We start from the raw sequence: 17968 nt of genomic DNA, 5'->3' as shown, positions 1-17968 counted from the left end.
GTGGATCTTTCTCTCTACCCTTTGAATAGTATTTCCTTACACTAGAATGGAGCATGGAGAACTCTAACGAATCCTAGTTTTCATTTTTAGATTTTCTTCAGGAAGTTAATATTTTTGTTAATTTCCATGAGAACAGGTAAAACACTGGAGATATTCATATTTCTTACCACAATAAAAAATACCTTTCCACGTTGGCCTCTTTCATGGACAATCTCATTCATTTCATAAGCTGGCAGGAGGAGTCCTCCTCAGTTCAATTCTGGAGGGGGGGGCTCTTCCTCGAACGGTGCAGTGATAAACGTGGCAAGTATATTTCTCTGTGTAACATGGTGGAAGAAAATTAGTCACAGTAGGAATACAAGAGTGATTCAATGAGCATGCCAGGGTTCTTTTGAAGCATAAACTGAGGTGATATCAGAAGCTGGGAAGCAGGTGCAATTGCTGCTGTTTTCCACAAAACACAGGTCCAATTGATGTGAAACTTACTTTCTGTTCATAATATCACCTTTTCAAGGCACAGATTTGACTTTAGACACCACTGTTTCCTCTCCTAAGCAGTTCAAATGTTTATTAATGCATTTTTAAGATTCTTACTTTCGAAATAGATTTTTAGCATTACTAGATTAAGGACGCAATGTTTAATCATGGACTCTTAATAATCTGATGAAGGTTATTTTCTCCTTCCCAAGGAAAATGTGACTATATGCCCCCATTTTAACACAAATTTTCAAGAGTTTGCTGAATTTGTAAAGTTCATGGACCCAAGATTACAGATTGGCATCTGAGATTACAAGAAGTGAACTTTGATTTAACTATTAGGCAGTTGTAATTAAGTAATAGTTCTTATCTTGTGTGTAGTAAAAACAATACATTTAAATCAGCCAGCATTTTCAAAGTGTGTTCTGCAGATTAATAATTTTGTTGAGTGTTAAAATATGTTACATTAAAAGTATTTCCTTGGCTCCACAGGCAAATAAGCCTTTAAGAAACATTGAGTTAAACAAAACTTAATTATAAACAGGTTTCTCTTGAACAGGCATTTCTCAGAGCCTTTACTATTCTAATGTGTGTTTTGATTCTCCGAGAAAGGAAATAAGCCCAGAGAGCTTGCAAAATATATGTGGACATTGAACTTTTTTTCTTCCATGGAGTATCTCACAGAAGTGGTGTTTCTCTGAATCTCAAGAATTTAGAAAATGTTGCAAAGACCTTTTGCAAATCAGGCAACAAAGATTTCCTTTAGAGATGCAATTATTTTGGGCAGCTCTTACAAACCATTTGAACAAAATTGAATTGTATTTTTATGCAAGCATATTGGTACAGTTTGAAACCCTTACAAGTAACTTCGGTTGATAGTTCAAATTTTAACCTGCGCTGATGTGCAAACTGATCAGTAGGATATTTCTTTAGTAACTATAATCACATTATATTTAAGAGAACACAAAATCCTGAAATAAATGATTGTGAGGCAATTTTGAATGCATTCAGTAGATTAGTCCATTTAATAAGTGAAATTGCAAATTTATTTCTCAAGAAAGTGAGCCAATATCATATTTAGTGTCTGAGTGGCAGGTCCTATAGTAGGCGACCTAGACCCTAATTCCGACCACACTGATCCTGTCCCTGGACTTGAAATGTAACCATTCTGTGAGTCAGATTAGAGTCAATTTTATGCGTTTTTAATTCTATTTATTTGGTTTACTTGGGTTATATTATGTGCTCATGGAAAGAGAGAACAGATTCATGAATCTAGGAAAATATCTAAAGATGCTAGACCACTGTTAGCCCTATTCAGCATCCAACACATTAAATACATATAATTTAGATCAAGATGAATTTGTTACACTCTAAGATGATCCAATGGTAAATAGACTGAGCCAGTTTTGCCTCAATGTATATGCTTCTTATGTGGAAAGCTTGATCATTTGGAAACAATGAATTAATTCATGACATTTATTTTGTATTTATTTATTTATTTTTGGAAATTATATCCCTATGATTTATTTATTTTATAGCTGGAAGTTTGTGCATTATAACCCCCCAAGGGGAATTTAGGTCAGAGTACAGGAAACTATTCTGAAAATTTTGAATACGAGTGGCTCTATCTCCACTTTGGTGTCTCTTTCTGCCTCTGTTCTCACCTCTATGTCTGCTATATCTATTTCTATATCCATATCTACTGCTACATGTATATCAGCATATATCACCCTTCTCTCCTAGCCAGGATCTTGGAAAATATAATTACTTTCCTCTTACAGATTTTTATCTTTTTGTAAATAACATTCATATTTATAGGACACATTTTCAAACGGGAATTATTCCTAACTTCTAACATAAAAATGTGATTTTAATATCTTGGTTCCCTTATTTCCCAGGAGATTACATTCCATCATAGATTAGGTACAAGCATATTCTATCAGGACTCATAATTAGAAATGAAATTGCTCTAGAACAGTTTCGTCTTTGGCAGAACCATCTTACCTTTAGTTAGGAGCTTGAACGGATGCAGCCTAATTATCAGCTCTCAACTGAAAATGAGTACCCCAAGCTCCACCTGCTAAGGAGCTTGCATTTCATTTGTTTTATTTTCTCATCACTGAGGCAAGTGTAGCATAAATGTGTGAGACACAAAACCGAGACTGGAGATTCAACACTTTCTACAGCTACACCTATATTAGGCAGAATGTTGTAAAAGCAAGCACATTGCTGTCTGTAAAGTTAAAGAAATAGAGTTTATAAAAATCCAATATTCTGGTCAAGAGAGAGTCAGTGTATCACACCAGTATAAAATTATAAATTTCCAAAGGATTAGAAGGCAATGAAGAGCACAACTCTAAATGGATAACAACAATAATTTGACTTTTCTTTGACTAATAAATGGAATTCTCTGGGTCTTGGGGTCATTATTAACTGCAATTATTGTAGGAATAAATACCTAAGTGTTAATAAGTTTATGTTTCAACAAAATGTGCTCTGAAAAAAAAGTGAACTCACTTTGGTTTCAAGGACACACATAGGCTGAAAGTGAAGGAATGGAAAACAATATTCCATGCAAAGGGTCTTTCAGACCATTTTTAACGTCTTTCAGAATGTGTAAATTTGGCTGGGAAAACTATGTATGAACATTCCCAATTTCTCTACCCTTCTTTTAATCGGCTGATATAAGAGGGATAGATATGACAACACTTTGTTAGATTTCTCTAACATGGATTTGTGCATTATGCTCTGATAAAGGTTGAGGTCTTAAAATTCAAGGTACAGTGAACCTGAATCAGGACTGTGCCTTGAATATTCACAGAACGAGGAGTCTCAAGCCTGGCAATTCTGTTATGTTTATTCATAATTTTGTTTTTCCTTGAGGAAATCACCACGGAGTTCTTTAAGCAGGGAAAAGCAGAAAGTCTGTCTAATTCCAACTTTGTGGATTGAATTATGCTGATTGGTTGTATATGAAATTTACCCCAATATACACCAGATAACCGCTTAATCATCATAATACTCTGGGTTGACTTAATTTGGAAAATAAATGCAAGTATTTAGACAATGGTGTAGAGTTTCACTAATATGAGTTTAATGCTTTCATAGAGCATAAACCAAACATTAATTTTAGCTGCCTTGTTTAATACTTGCCTCCTTTATTTCTGTATGAAATTACTGCAGTTTCTCTCTAATACATTTTTCTTTCAGCAAGTTATTGATTAGATTTTTAACCTTTTGGAAGTGAGTTTCTATTTTAGCATAATATATCTCATTTGAGCTATATATTAATGTCATCACTGATCATCTGTAAAGTTCTCTACAGAGAATTTACGTTTATCCTCAACATGTTGGTAAAGTAATTTATTGGCAAGAGAATCCATAGTATAATTATGAAACAACATGGATGACCTATTTTTCTCAATTTACATTTTTCTCTATTGATTATAGTTAAACGTATCTGTTTTGTTGGTTAAACTTCAAGGTGGCTTTGTATCTGCTTCAATTGAAAGTATGACAAAGAATTACCAGCATGAAAATGATGAGAGAAAAGCACTTCTGAATACATTTTATCCTAGAGGTTGATTTGAGTTTTGGGGGGAGATGGTGATACTGATATCTGTCATGCAGTGGCCCACTAGACTGCTGAGCTTTCTTAAAGCATTCATTCAGTTGTACAAACAACAGCAATTCCTAATTAAAGAAAGTAATGTTAATATAATTAAATTTTAGATTTAAAGAAAGGTTACGTGTATATCCATGCCTCTAATTACAATGTATAGTGCTACTATATATCTAGAAAGTACGAAAGTCTTTCCCAATCACCAGAGCTAATCATTATTCTCTGAATACTTTTAGATCAGGAGCACCTAAGATTGGGCAAGAAACATTTTAAGATAAAACTATTTTCCGAGTCTGGCATGTAAAAAACTTGGAAGCCGCATCATGTTACTTCAACTCAAATTAAATGTTTACTGAGTACATATAATTTGGAAGAGCAAAGTGCTAGATGACAGGGAAAGTTATCCTGAAGTGACTCTCTTTCTCCTGTTGGTGAAAAGCGTGTATATGGACTTTTACACCATTTTATTTCGCTTACCAAAAATAGAGAATAAAAAAATAACAGAATTGAAGCATAGGTTTTAGCAGATAAATGAGACATTTGAATGAGAACCATTTCAGAGAACGCTGAGGTATAGATCGAGCTAGTGACTGAATGAGGGAGGGCTCTCTCTCAGGGTGTGCTAATTATTTCAGCCTTGCAAATTGACTGTGAACTAAAATAATTTTAACAGGAAATAGAAAAAATAGAAACTGGATGATAGGGGTACAGCAAACGAGGATCTCTGAATTAAGACACTGTCTAGAAACTTTAAGGGGAAAACAGAGCAGTCAGTTTTTTGATAGGCCATATAGCCATCAGTACAGAAAGATTGAAAACATTAGACATAAAAATGCCAATATCCTTTAAAAGCTAACAGTAGGCTACAAGTAAAATGTAAAGGGCATAAAGAAAAAAAAAGTGAACAGGAGAAAAGTATGATTTATAGAGTTTAAAGCCAACTGTTTCCCAATAGTGTGAGGGAGACTATAATAAACCAATGGAAGAAAGATTGAAGCAGAGGGGACTCAGATAAAAGGACATTCTTCTCATTGGGATGTGGGCAGAGGGAGTGTCTCTTGGACTCCAGGGTCTAGTAGAAAGGACTCAAAGGGACATGAGTGTGATAGCTGAAAATTCAGTGACAACATCCTGAAATTTCGAAATAAATCCAGTGGAGTGTTCTTTATTCAAAAGATGATGTAACAAGAAAGGGGACAAGACCCAGGAAAAGACTAGGAAATTGCTACTGGCAGGGGCTGATGTTCACACCAGATTTAGAAATGAGAGTATATTCTGGATTAAAGTGCAACAAGGTATCTGTTTTCTTGCATCATGTAATGAGGCTTCTGGATATAATCTGGTGAGGAAGTCATGTACTCTAGATTGGAAATTATACCAACAAGAATTTTATAAGACTTCTTGATCCATTGTAAATTCCCTATTTCATTATTTTTGTTATTCTTTATTTCTTCAGATTGAAGATCTTCAAAATACTAAAACAAGAAAGTACTTGGAGATGATTTGGTGGTGAGAAGGACATATTTAGGTTCTCCTCCATGGACTAATTATAGAGGAGAGTGACACTCTCAAATGGGGAGAAAGCAAATAGTTGTAATATGGAAAGAAAAGCAGGCTGAATGCTTCAGAGTCAGTAACATGAAAAGGAGGGCTCCACAGGATATTGGCTTAGAAATCTCTGGTACCTACCCTCAGGGAAACTGATGTTAGTGGAGGACATGCCCCTAAAGTGGTCATTTGTCATGTTTACTACCTGGTCCCCAGACACCCTGCCTATTTGAGGTGACTTCTAAGACAGCTGGAAAGTAGGACCCTGACCAATATTCACTCTCTCAGCTTCTGGGAGCCAGAACATGGGCATAAACTGAAATGCATAGATACTTTTGTCCAGGACTTTGAATCTGAGACAAATGATGCAGAGAAGATGAGAGAGCTTAGAATTCATTTTGGAGACAACAGTAGAACCAGCATCTGGTACCATGACAGCTGTGACAGTGGCATGTCCATGTCCAGTACAAGCCATGGTGGAGGCGTCAGCAGGGGCAACATGGCGGACTATCCGTTATACCTTTGGGATAATTTTGGCTGCAGTTCTTGCTCCCTTGCTTATTTAATCTCTTTCTGGTTTTCTAAGTCTGAATTTTTAGCCTTTGCTTTGATTCCATGAAATAGAAATATCTTTCCAATAATTTATTTTCACCTTCAATCAATGTGGTTTCCTATATTGCAGCTGAGAATCCTGATTGGTAAACACATTTGCCAAAGAATAATTGTTGCTGTAATAGTTGAGGAAAATCTACCTTGGGAATAAAGATATAAAAATGATGAGTTATGTGTGGGAATCAGAGATATCTTAATGAAGATGTGGGCCCGGCTTGGGCTGTAGGTTTCAAATCCTATCTCTACCATTTAGTTGCTGTTTGCAAATTGCCTAACCTCTTTAGATTTCTTCATTTATAATACAGGGATGACAATACCTACCTTATATAATCATTCAGAAGATTAAATGACTTGTTATACATAAGGTCTTTAGAAAAAAGCCTGGAACATAGTTAATGCTTAATAGCATGTGTAATTATTGCCATTTTTTATTTGAAATTCTTTTCACACAGTTTTATTGAGTTATAATTATGGGAACATATATGCCAGGCACTGATTTTGGCCCTGCAAAAAGGGGAGTGAACATGAGAGATGAAGACCCTCATGGAACTTACATACTACTGAGGGTAGAGGGTTTCCATACATAGAGATAGCGAGTGGGGCAGATGATGGAAATTATTCCAGGATGAGTAAGGAAGCATAAAAGCCTGAAAGGACATCTCACATTTGGGAAATAGCAATAGTCTTGTGTGGTTCCTCCCACATAGAGGCACAAGAGAGAAGTAACAGAACTGCTGAGGCCAAGGAACCTGGCTGAATAGCACAGATATGAATGTTTGCAGACTTTCCCCTCCCACTGCCCACTGAGAGGCCGCTGGCATCACACAATTTTTTGCTGTACTTCAGAAATCCTAAATGTCCTCCTCAGACTGGCAAAATGGAGGTGATTTTATAATAACAAGTAGAGAGAGTGATGTAAAGAGAGATTAGGAGTAAAAGTCTTCAGGTCGGAAGATGAGTTCTCATGGATTTGAGAGGAACAGAAGCTGGCAGGCAGCAATAGTATAGTGCAGGTGTGCAGCCTCACCATAGTGAAAATGATAGATAACAAAGACACACAGAAATGAATCAGTATATGTATTGACCTGACTATATGATGTAATTTGCATTAATGTGCTTTTAGTTGGTAAACTAAAAAGAAGTTTTGAGCATGACCCACTCTGGAAAGGTCTCTTGGAGGGTTTGAAGAAGAAGCTCTCATGGGAAAACCTGGAAATGTCATGACCCTGGTTTTCTTTTTCACTATTATATCTTTTTCTTTCAAAGAAACCATATTCTGTGAAGATCTTTGGAGCTGTGTTTTGTCCTATGACATTTGAATTATTTTGAAATGACTTTTGGGTAAATGGACTATTTCTGTAGACCAACCAAGATGCTACTCCAGCTTAAACACAAGGTCTCTATGAGTACTGAACAAGATTGGGAAGTAAAGGGAGCACCAGACTAAGGAAGTTGAACTTCATTTTGTATATGGGAGGACACTTAGTGAGGTCATTTATCACCTTGAGATTTCAAGTGAGATAAATCTGTGTTCAAACAAATCTCTGCATTTCTAGCTAGAATAGGGGGCAAGCTGCTTAGGGTCTCTATAAAAGAGGATAATAATAGCTAACTCAGACAGGATTGGGATCAATGGGACAACATGTATGGAGTCCACTGTAATATCTGGCATCCAAATGTAATGTTTATTGGGATTGAAATGTGGGCCCAGAGGCGAGGAAGAAGAAGTCAGGGCTACAAATACATATTTGAAGAAATGATGGTTAACGCTATGAAGTAGAACAGGGATCAGGCAACTGCAATACTGTCACATATTTTTGTAAGTAAATTTTATTGGGACCCAGCTACACCCATTCCTTTAAGTACTGTCCATGGCTGTTGTCATGCTATGATGGCAGAGTTGAGCAGTTGTGACAGAGACTATATGGCTCAGGAAATCTATAATATTCATTGTCTGGCCCTTTACTGAAAAGTTGCTGGCATCTGGACTAAAGGAATAGATAAGATGGATCAGGAAGACAATATGAAAAGAAAGCTGAAGAGGCCTGAGCCAACCTATAAGGAATGTCTACGTATAAGGATTTTTTTCTTTCATTTTGGGGCTATCATTAGTACTTCCACATTTATAGGGAGAGGATAGCAGCAGCATCAAAGCAGTCTACTAAAAGGATAATAGAGATCAAAGTATTTCCTTTTACTAAGTCCTGTTCTCTTTGCATCAGGGAAATATAAGCAGAGGTAGGATACCCAACCTGTTTTCAGCATTAACCCTTCCTAAGGAGGCTGAGCATTTTCTAGCCTCTGGAGGGAATTCAAAAAGGTCAAATTCTAGAGATTTCCTGCAACTGAGGCTATAGCTAAATCAATAAGGGTTTATTAGTCAGAAATCTATAGGCATAGACTCCAATACTGTCACAATACATGGGTTGTCCTAATAAAAACATATAAAAAGATACATAGGTGATATAGTTTAACACTGTTCTGTGTATCTTAAGCTCCAGTGAGAAGGTGAAATGATAAACAGATCATTTTGGGTGATAATGTTTTCAATTCACCTCTCTATTTCAGATCCGTCTTTATCACATTACCTCCAACCTGGAAGACAAAAGTTCAAATTGCAAAAGGAAATTCGTAGACTTTCCAGCTATTGAACCCACTATTCCACACATGGATGGTCCCTCAGTGACTCTACATCTAATACTGTCTCTACAATTTTTTCATTAAATTCAATGAACAAATAGTTCAAGAGAGAGCTATCTTTCCTAACACCGTGATGTGTTCTCCAGAGGCCACCCTTGATGATGGCATTTTGGCTTCAAGGCGCCATAGATTTAATGTTTGTGCCCAAACTTTAGATCTCATTGGCACATCCTGACTGAAAATGTTGCCTCTGAATAATACAAACTCATTTGGACATATCCTCCTATGCTCCTACATGAGTATTACTATGATTCAAAACATTTACCAAAACATATTTAATAAAAATTATCTTAGAGTCTAAGTGCCAGATAAGAAAGTCAATTTAAAGAAACAAAAGTGTTATCTGATTCGGTGATTTCTTACTCAACTAGTTCCCTTCTCATTTCATGTTTAGTTTTTATTTGAAAGTGTTTTCATTTGAAAGACTTTTATTTGAAAGCCTATTGTATTTAAAAGTAAGTGAGACAAGTTAGAAATATTTTATCCATTTTATTAATAGGGAAAAAGCTGGCATGACTTGAGCAAATGATTTTTATTTTTATTTCCTAAAATCTTTTGACCATAAAATGTTGAAATCCTTTTCCCTAAATATTCAAGCATTATGGTTTCATCTATGCATCCTGATGTGTCCAACATTAATGTGTGCTTTGATTTTTGACTACTTGCTTAAGACCAGAAATGAAAGTAGAAAAAAGTATGTGTCTCTGAAAGATTTATAGGAATAAGTTAATGAAGATATTTCATGAAGTTCATTCTTGATTTTTCTGAAGTCCTTAGTAGATGAGTTTCAAGATGAAATTCTAGTTCAAATTATAAAACATATGAAAATCGAAAACTCAATAAATCTTGCTTGAGGAGTCCAGGAAGAACATTCATCATGCTGTTCATACTCTCTGATCAATCCTCACATTTAGAATCCCTAAGCAATAATGTGAACTAACCATCTTCATTTGACTAAACAAAGATTACCTATTAACATGTCAAGGCAACTAAATGAAAGTCACATTCCCCAGATGACTCTGTCTTAGGGACGAGTTGTTTGAATTCTAAAATTAAATTGATTCTGATACATTCATAGGAGAAAATTGCTACCAATTTGAATACAAAGTGGAAAAACTGGCCTCATTATTTCTCATCTTAAATGGCATGGAAAAATCAGAATATATTAAAAACATTCTTCAAATATTTTTAAACAGATATTTTCCAAAATTTCTACATCACTTTTCAGTTTCAGAGGACACCGTTCAGCAGTCTTCCCCCTGTTCTTCCTTTATTTATTAGGAGTGGCTGGCCACAATTATTTAATATAAAGTGCCCAAAGACATTTTTGGTAAGTTGAACACACCACTTTCTGTAGTGGCAATATGATAGAAATACATTTCAAACCTGATGTAAGCAGTTTAGTTTAGCCTATTTTTATTTACCGAGTGTACCAGATGCTGCAGAACAGATTCCTCTAAGGAGAGCATCAAGTAAGAAATTTAATTTAAAAGTGTAAGCTATGAGCACTTGAGGTTTAATTCAGGAATTTATAGACTCACCCCTGGCAATAAGCTCTAAGGAGTACATCTAATATAGCACATTATGGCAGCATCATTCAATGTGCTGTAGTTAAGGGCTTGTCAGCATTTCTATTTTAAACTCCTCTTTTCTGGTGTTTATGATTTGACCATTAAGAATTGCTGGGGCTTGAGAAAATGGTTTATGGAGATTGAGTTCGGCAGTGAATTGTATCATTTTCATCCTTGACCAGTAGAATGAACAGCAAGGTTGCATGAAAGAATAAAATCAGATCAACTAAGTTAGGATTTCACCCTTAGAAGGAGGGAAGGGAGAAATCTTCAGTTTAGGCTCTTTATATGAATTGTGCACTAGATGTTGCAAATACGTGATCATAGGTAGGAGAATATAGCAAGAAGTTGAGTTTCGGTTTAAGAGAAAAAGCCAATTGAAAATGAAGAAAATCATTATCTTTTAAAGCCTTGCTGCTAAATGTGATATACATTTAATAAAATGTTCCTTATTTACTAGGAGAATGTTACAATGTGAAATATAGCATTAAGCTTTTGGGAAGTGGGTTATATAAAAATGAGGTATATTAATGCCTGACATATCTAGGAAGAAGGAGCTTTGTGCTCCTCTGTGGCAGTTGTCAATAAACTACCCACAGAGTTTACTTGTCATCTCAGAGTGTTGACTCTGAGCTTATATTCCAGCATCAAACCAGAAAAAATGCAAAGACAAAATAGAAACCTTTGTCTGTCTTTACTTCTCTGACTGAGTGACAAGAGACTAAAGCTGCATAGTGAGGGCACAGTGAAAGCCAATGATTAGATACCGTAGCATAGAAAGAGGCAGAAAAACAGTCCCCTAACACTGTAGAACTATAGTCCATGGATCTCATCATAGACTGTTCTGATCCAATAGTAGTGGACAACAGTTGGGTCGAATTCACTCTCCCCCTTTTAAAGAAAGTGCTATGCATGACACCAACTCCTTAAATTTCCAGCATATAGTCATAAATCGTTATTCCACTCCACGGCACCAATTAATTGGTCCAGATTGAAGCCCAGGCCTGGGCTGAGTCATTTAGAATCCCCTTCCCAGGGATTTGGAATTAAGAACAGAGAGAGGCAGAGGATACTATTCTGCAGAGAGAAAGAAAAGAAGGGAGCAGACATACAGAGACATGTAAAGATAATAAAGCAGAATCCTCATAGGTCCCTGGCTTTGGTTTGTTCCTGAGGCCCATCTGCATATCTTTTCTTGTCCTCTTTTGGTATTCCACTATCCATTAAATAAATCCCCTTGTTGGGTTAAAGCTTCTTCTAGTCCATCACTTAAACTGGGATCCTAACAAATACACAAGTTAACAAGGCAATACCAACACAGTGGCAGTTGTTCCATTTCATAAAATTGCAAGACTTGATTCATTTCTCCGATTTCTCATATAGTCGGTTTTTCTACACTGGGGATCAAACTGATGAACTATTCTTGATCTTGATGTCTCATTCAAATACGGTCCATATAAACTGAAGCCTATTTTTATCATTATTTTTCTCATTTCCCTCCTTTATTTTTTTTCTCCTTCATATTTTTTCCTCTGAGATCTGAACCCTAAGGACCTATTTTTCACCTGGGGTATAAAATTTCCAGTTCGATCCCAGTCTTTGGGTTTGGATTTTTTTGATTATAAAAGACAAAAGTACTATAGAAAAAATAAACACCTTAAATGGGATTAAATAATAAGGGATATTTTTAAAACCTAGGCAAAAATGTAGTCTTATTTCTCAGGAACCAGATCTAGTTCCATTTTTAGGCCACTTCTTTGGTGGACCCCCAAAACTCTCGTTCTTTTGAATGAGGTAGCAAAATGAGAGCAGAAATTCCAGCCTTCCCACAACACGTTATGCCATCCAAAGGAAAAAGAGAGAATCTAATCTTTTCCAGTAGCTCCCAAAAAAGGCAATGGGAGTCCTTTTTATGCATTGCCCCATACTTGGCCAGGTGACCATCTGGGCTAAAGGGAATGAGATGGGCAAAATTGGCTTAGACCAGTATGGATCCACTCTTAAAGCCAGGACAAAAAAGGAGAATATCACCAAAAATGCACTTCTGACGACGAGAGAGAGATAACTTCTGAAAGAATAACCATAGTATGCCTGGGGATATAAGGAGGGAAATATGTTGGGAAGGCAACCAGCAAATGTCTGCAGTACTATATGTTCCCAGAAGTGAGGTTAGTTTAGAGGACTTGGATCATGTGGTATAAAATCTCAGTTTGTGCAAGAAGATGGAAACATGGCTGGGCCACAGAAGGAGAAAGATGTAAGATATAGGACCTCCTGTGGCAACATAGGTAGTAATTAAACAGGCAGAGAAGAGTGAGAGTGCAGATCACTAGAACCAAGGCTGGAGGGGCTGAGAACTGCTAAAGCAGAGAACAGTAGTCGCAGCAGATCCAGGAGAATATGAGCATCCCAAATCTGGACCAGAGGTCTGCTGACCTCAGCGAAATGAGGAATCAATGCCAAAGGATGAGAGACTCTGAGAAGCTTTTGCTGATAAACAGAACATTAGAATTTACTAATAGAGGGAAGGATTGGGTACATACTTAAGAATATAAGTAAAATTATACCAAACAACAGATGTCTTTACTCATCCCTTCAGTCATGCTGACTCCAGAAGACACAGATTTGAAAGAGACAGGATCCTGACCGCATGATGCTTATAGTCTAGGGAACTTACAATTACATTATAAAAAATACTCTAACAAACGCCTGCCCATGTTGCTCTGGGAGAAAATAAGGACAGTTGATTCATGATGGAGACTGTGAAAGGCTTTTGACAATTGAGCTGCTGAGCAGAATCCTGATGAATTAGTAAGACATAGTTAGGTGTAGAGAGTTGGACAAAGTGTTCTGTACAGAGGGAACGCTTTTGTGCAGATCCTGATACAAAAACAAAAACAAAAACAGATCAATCATCTTCCTATTTCCCTGACTCCCAGGGACAGAAAATAATTGCATATTGACTGCATCCAAGAAAAGGAATAGATCTGATGTTCATAAACTAGGGTCTAAGAATTCTTAAATATCTTACAGTGATCTTTAAGGAGTCTTTAACTACCCCCTAATTGTATCCAACAATGTGTTCGTGTGCAGGAATCTTTATCTGAACAAAAGTTTTAGCACAATTATCAGATCTGCAAAGGGGTCTATGCCACAAGAAAAAGTTTAAGACAGAAAGAAAACTTCAAAAAAGAATAGAGAATCTCTACCTGACAGGTCTTCTAGAGGAAAACAAGAGAGACAGCTAGAGTTTCTAAAGCCTGCCGAGCACCAAGCAGCATATATGCTGCACGAGGGGTCAAGAGCGGCCTTCAGGCTTGGGGCTCATTAAAGACCCTTCTGGCACTAACTAGTGTGACTGCCCCTCCAAGTGGTCTCCATTCTAGCTCCATAGATATTACCTTCTTCCTTATACCCTTTAAAACCTTCAATTCTGCTCTTAGAACACAGCTTTCTGTAAACTGCCTCCAAGCTCCTCATCCACTTCCCCAGGCTGTATTGTCTCTTTGGGACTAGCTTCTCCAGCGTTTTGTTTCAGGAGATAGAGAGAGAAAATTACAAACATCTCGTCTTGGTTGACTTTAACTGCTGTTGTAGTTCATTTTGTTCAGCCATGAAAAGGAAATGGCTCCACGGGCTCCACTGATGAGTGGCTTGTTCCCATGTAGACCTCCTAGGAGCCCTGAGCAGACTGGCTACCTCTCCCTACTGAACTCTGAGTAGTGACATCACAACACCTCCTATAGTATTTGCGTCTCCTTGTTTGCCACGCAGTGTAGTCTCAGCACTTTCCACCATGGAGACACGCTGGGCCCACATTCCGTATTCCCTGGGAGCTGAGAATTTAAGATTGTGGTCCTGACTCTCCATCTGGTGGTTCCCCACCAGGCCAACCGATTCCATTTTTCTTTTCTTCTGTGCTAGATGTGGTACAGAGAATTTAGCAACTCTGCTGCCTAAATAGACGTCCTAATAGAGAATGAAATTCTCATCCTTCCCTCTGGAAGAAAATCCAATATCTAGAGTGTTTTTTTCTTCAAGCCCTTTTCCAACTTCTCTTTGAATAGGAGAAGGGAAATATTCTCTCCTGTTCCCTGTATAAGAAAGAAAACGGCCTCTGTCCATAAACAATGTACTCTTCACAAGGCTGGCGTAGTGATCTGGCAGATATCAATTCTGGCAACTCTCAATAGACCCAGTGGATGTTGCTGGCTTCGGTTGCTGGTGACTTCTTTAGAATATGATATACTTTGCTACTTTTGACCTACCCTTAAATCTACCTTGCTATCTCCAGTGCTCAGAGCTGGGCCCACCGTTTATCTTACCTGCAAATCTAGCCTTGCTCAAATTCTCTGGACAATTTAGAAGGACAAACAAAATAGTACGGTTAAGCACAATGGAGTGGGGCATTTAATAAGTAAGCCTCTCTCTCTCTTTTTGAAGGCAGATATAAAACCTTACTATAGAACCATGTGCCATTTTTCTGAGATGCAAACTTTTCCCAGTTGGGATGATAGGGCTCTGGAGTATTGGAGCAATGAAGTAGATGTTACAGATACACTGCCTTGGGACACATGGGCCACAAAGGGTTTGTGAGCTGGGAGTGAAGGGTGGGTGGGTAGAGAAATGGGTTCCATTATCACTGTGCCCAAAGGGGCGGGAGTCAAAGTGGAAAACATTTGACTCCCTGCTGAACTGGCACAGAGAACAAGATGGGCAACAGGCACTATTTGGTTGCTGGTCTCTTTTTCTATTTACCTGAGTAGATTGTTGACTATCAGGAGGCAAGCATTCTATTTAGCAACTACTTTGAGTGTTACCACCAAATTTATAAATGTACATTACTGGCTTTTTGTTGTGTCCTCTTGCAGAGACTAAAATCCTGGCTCACTCTTGTTAGATCATCCCTGAGTAGTAGGATTTGCCAAGAAATCACAGACTAAAGGCAACTGTCACTTACTTTCCTTTCTATACTGGCTGTTTCCAATGATTCTGTAAACTACTCAGTCTAGACTCTAATGGAAAATTTTCGTTTATTATTTGCTGTCCGTGACCTGCTCCCCATTTCCCATTTCTATTGTGAAAGAAATCAGCTTATATCTTGGTGGAAAGTAGAACTTGCTACCCACACTCAAGGCTGAAAAAGTTGATGCTCACTTTTCCCAGTTCCCCTTTGAAGCCCGAGCATCACCACTTGACTGAGGAGTGGCTGCCCTGCCCTGAACCTGCCCTGAACTTTGATGGAAAGCAGCAAGGTGGAGGGTGATGGCTCCGTGGGTGGCAACATTGAATCTCTAAGATCAGCGGTTTCAGATTTTCCAGTGAGGCTTGAAGTGTCCAGAGGCAATGACAGTCGGGATCCGATGTGCTCAGCATCACCCAGGCCTCAGCAGCAGTGACGTCATGTCCTCACCAGGCCCACTTTTTAGTACAATATTGTTCAGTGGACTTGGCCACTGTTCGGTCTCCCTGGTCCCGACCAATTTCTGAGCTTGGGTCCTCAGCATTCCAGGTGATTCTGTGAACTATCCAAAATTCTATTCTATTTAAATAAGCCAAAGACAATTTCTGGCACTTCTAATTAAGAAAATAAACTGAAATTTTCTCAACTTAGCTTGAAAGCAGTGCTGTATTCTGGCTGGCTGGGTAAATTTCTATCGGCTCATGCTACTGACTCCTCTCTCCTGTGATTGTCATAGTCAGGCTATATTCTTTTCAGTCCATCTTGTTGGGGATAAATTAAGCCCAAGAGATGATAGAAATATAAGATAGAAGAAATTAAAATAGTAATATTTATTATCTGAATACTTATTCATTAAGGAAATACTTTAAAAATATGATTGCACAAATTGTACTTTAAATATGATTAAATTAAAGATTTAACTTAATCTTTAAATTAAAGTTTAAATATTTTAAATACTTTAAAGACAGAAATGATGGGCATATTATATTATTTGTAGAGATTATTTTACAGGTATATACATATGTCAAAACTTATACAATGACACATTTAAACATGTAGAGTTTATTGTATGCCAATTGTATGCCTCAATAAAGCTGTTAATGTTTTTATAGCATGTGAATGCTTCTTTATTAGTAAAATTTGTAATGTTTGTAAATCTTTATACTATATGAATCGTGCAAATAACATTGTTATAAGAGTTTGAAAAGCATACCAGATAATTGAAAGATGTTAAGTGATGGATTTTGACAACATCTTTAATTGCTCAAACATATCACTTAAAGAATTCAAGAGTCTTCTCAATGAAGTGATTTTTTTCTGAGAAAGAAAAAGCAGAGGCTGCCAGAAGGGAGCTTGCCTGGCACTCACAGCTAAGCTGTGGTGTTTTCCTGTTTAACGTTAACAATTTCACAAAGAAGGCCACCATGCTACCAAGATGGATCAAGGCCAACACATGATCAATGTGCAATTATATATGAGTACAAACAAAAACCTGAACACCGTCCAAGCCATGAAAATGACCAAAGATCTCCCTGTTCTGGCTAATATGAGTACCTTCTGCCTCTTTGTCAATCACAGCATAAGCCTCACTCTATTCTTCTCAAGAAAAGAATTATCAACTTGTTTCCTGACAGTATCTATTCCAGAGCAAAACCCAGCTAGCTACCTGAACCCTCCCCCAAATCATGTTACACAAGCCCCCATCCTATAACAAGTCTTCCTAACACCCCTTACAGAGACACCCCACAGCTGTCATAATGTGCTGTCTCTGTCATTGCAATGAGTTAATCAATACAAATGTGTTCAATTACAGGTATGCTTCTGGTGGTCTTTGGTTGAAGGCATTGGCAGTTCAAATGGAAATTTTGCCTTGTTTTAAAGTACACATTGAATGAAAGAATATCTGCATTTATCATTGATGCTTACTTTTCAGGGACATTTTTCCTACCAAGTCATTACATGCAATGAGTAATATGCTCAAAAATTTTCTCCAAGTTAGAAAATGTAACAGTATACAAATAGGTAATTATTTTTGTTGTTGGTTCATCAGAAATCAGGATTAAAGAAAACCCACATTTTGCAAAGGGGTTCTTGTAACAGACACATTTTTCCCTACTGCCCTATTGTTCCAGTATTAATTTCATAACCATAAAAGCAAATTATGCTTGTCAGGAGGCAGCTGCTATGCTGTTGCTGGAATGTCATACTGCTATTTAAACCATAAATGTAATTCTCAAGTTGCAAAGGGAGCCCAGACCATTTTTCTTTTACATCCCTCCCTAAAAAAATTGAAATCGAATCATTTATCTGAAGAGAATCTTATTTATACAAAAGATAAGCTCATATTTCTACATAAGGAATATAAAGAAAATAATTCAGCTGGCCTTAAAAAACTGAACTTGCAAAAGATCACATTGATATTACTATAATTTTCAGATCTTTCTGGCCTGGAATGTAAATATATAACAACCATTT

General features: G+C 37.2%; 2 long non-coding RNA genes across 3 annotated transcripts in view; one reads left to right on the top strand and one right to left on the bottom strand.

The window, feature by feature from the left end:
* Positions 1-17968, top strand: part of LOC138915799 (uncharacterized) — a 175394-nt gene that overhangs the window by 17933 nt on the left and 139493 nt on the right. The window lies entirely within an intron of this gene.
* LOC111775321 (uncharacterized) overlaps positions 187-17968 on the bottom strand; it is a 77467-nt gene continuing 59685 nt past the window's right edge. The window contains exon 3 of the long non-coding RNA XR_011422090.1: positions 187-317. This is a non-coding gene — a long non-coding RNA (uncharacterized lncRNA). The remainder of the gene's footprint in view (positions 318-17968) is intronic.

The sequence above is a fragment of the Equus caballus genome, chromosome 10 (genome assembly GCF_041296265.1).
Source record: "Equus caballus isolate H_3958 breed thoroughbred chromosome 10, TB-T2T, whole genome shotgun sequence".
Taxonomy (NCBI): domain Eukaryota; kingdom Metazoa; phylum Chordata; class Mammalia; order Perissodactyla; family Equidae; genus Equus; species Equus caballus.
The sequence above is the reverse complement of the archived record's forward strand: the minus strand, read 5'-3'. Positions and strand labels throughout refer to the sequence as shown.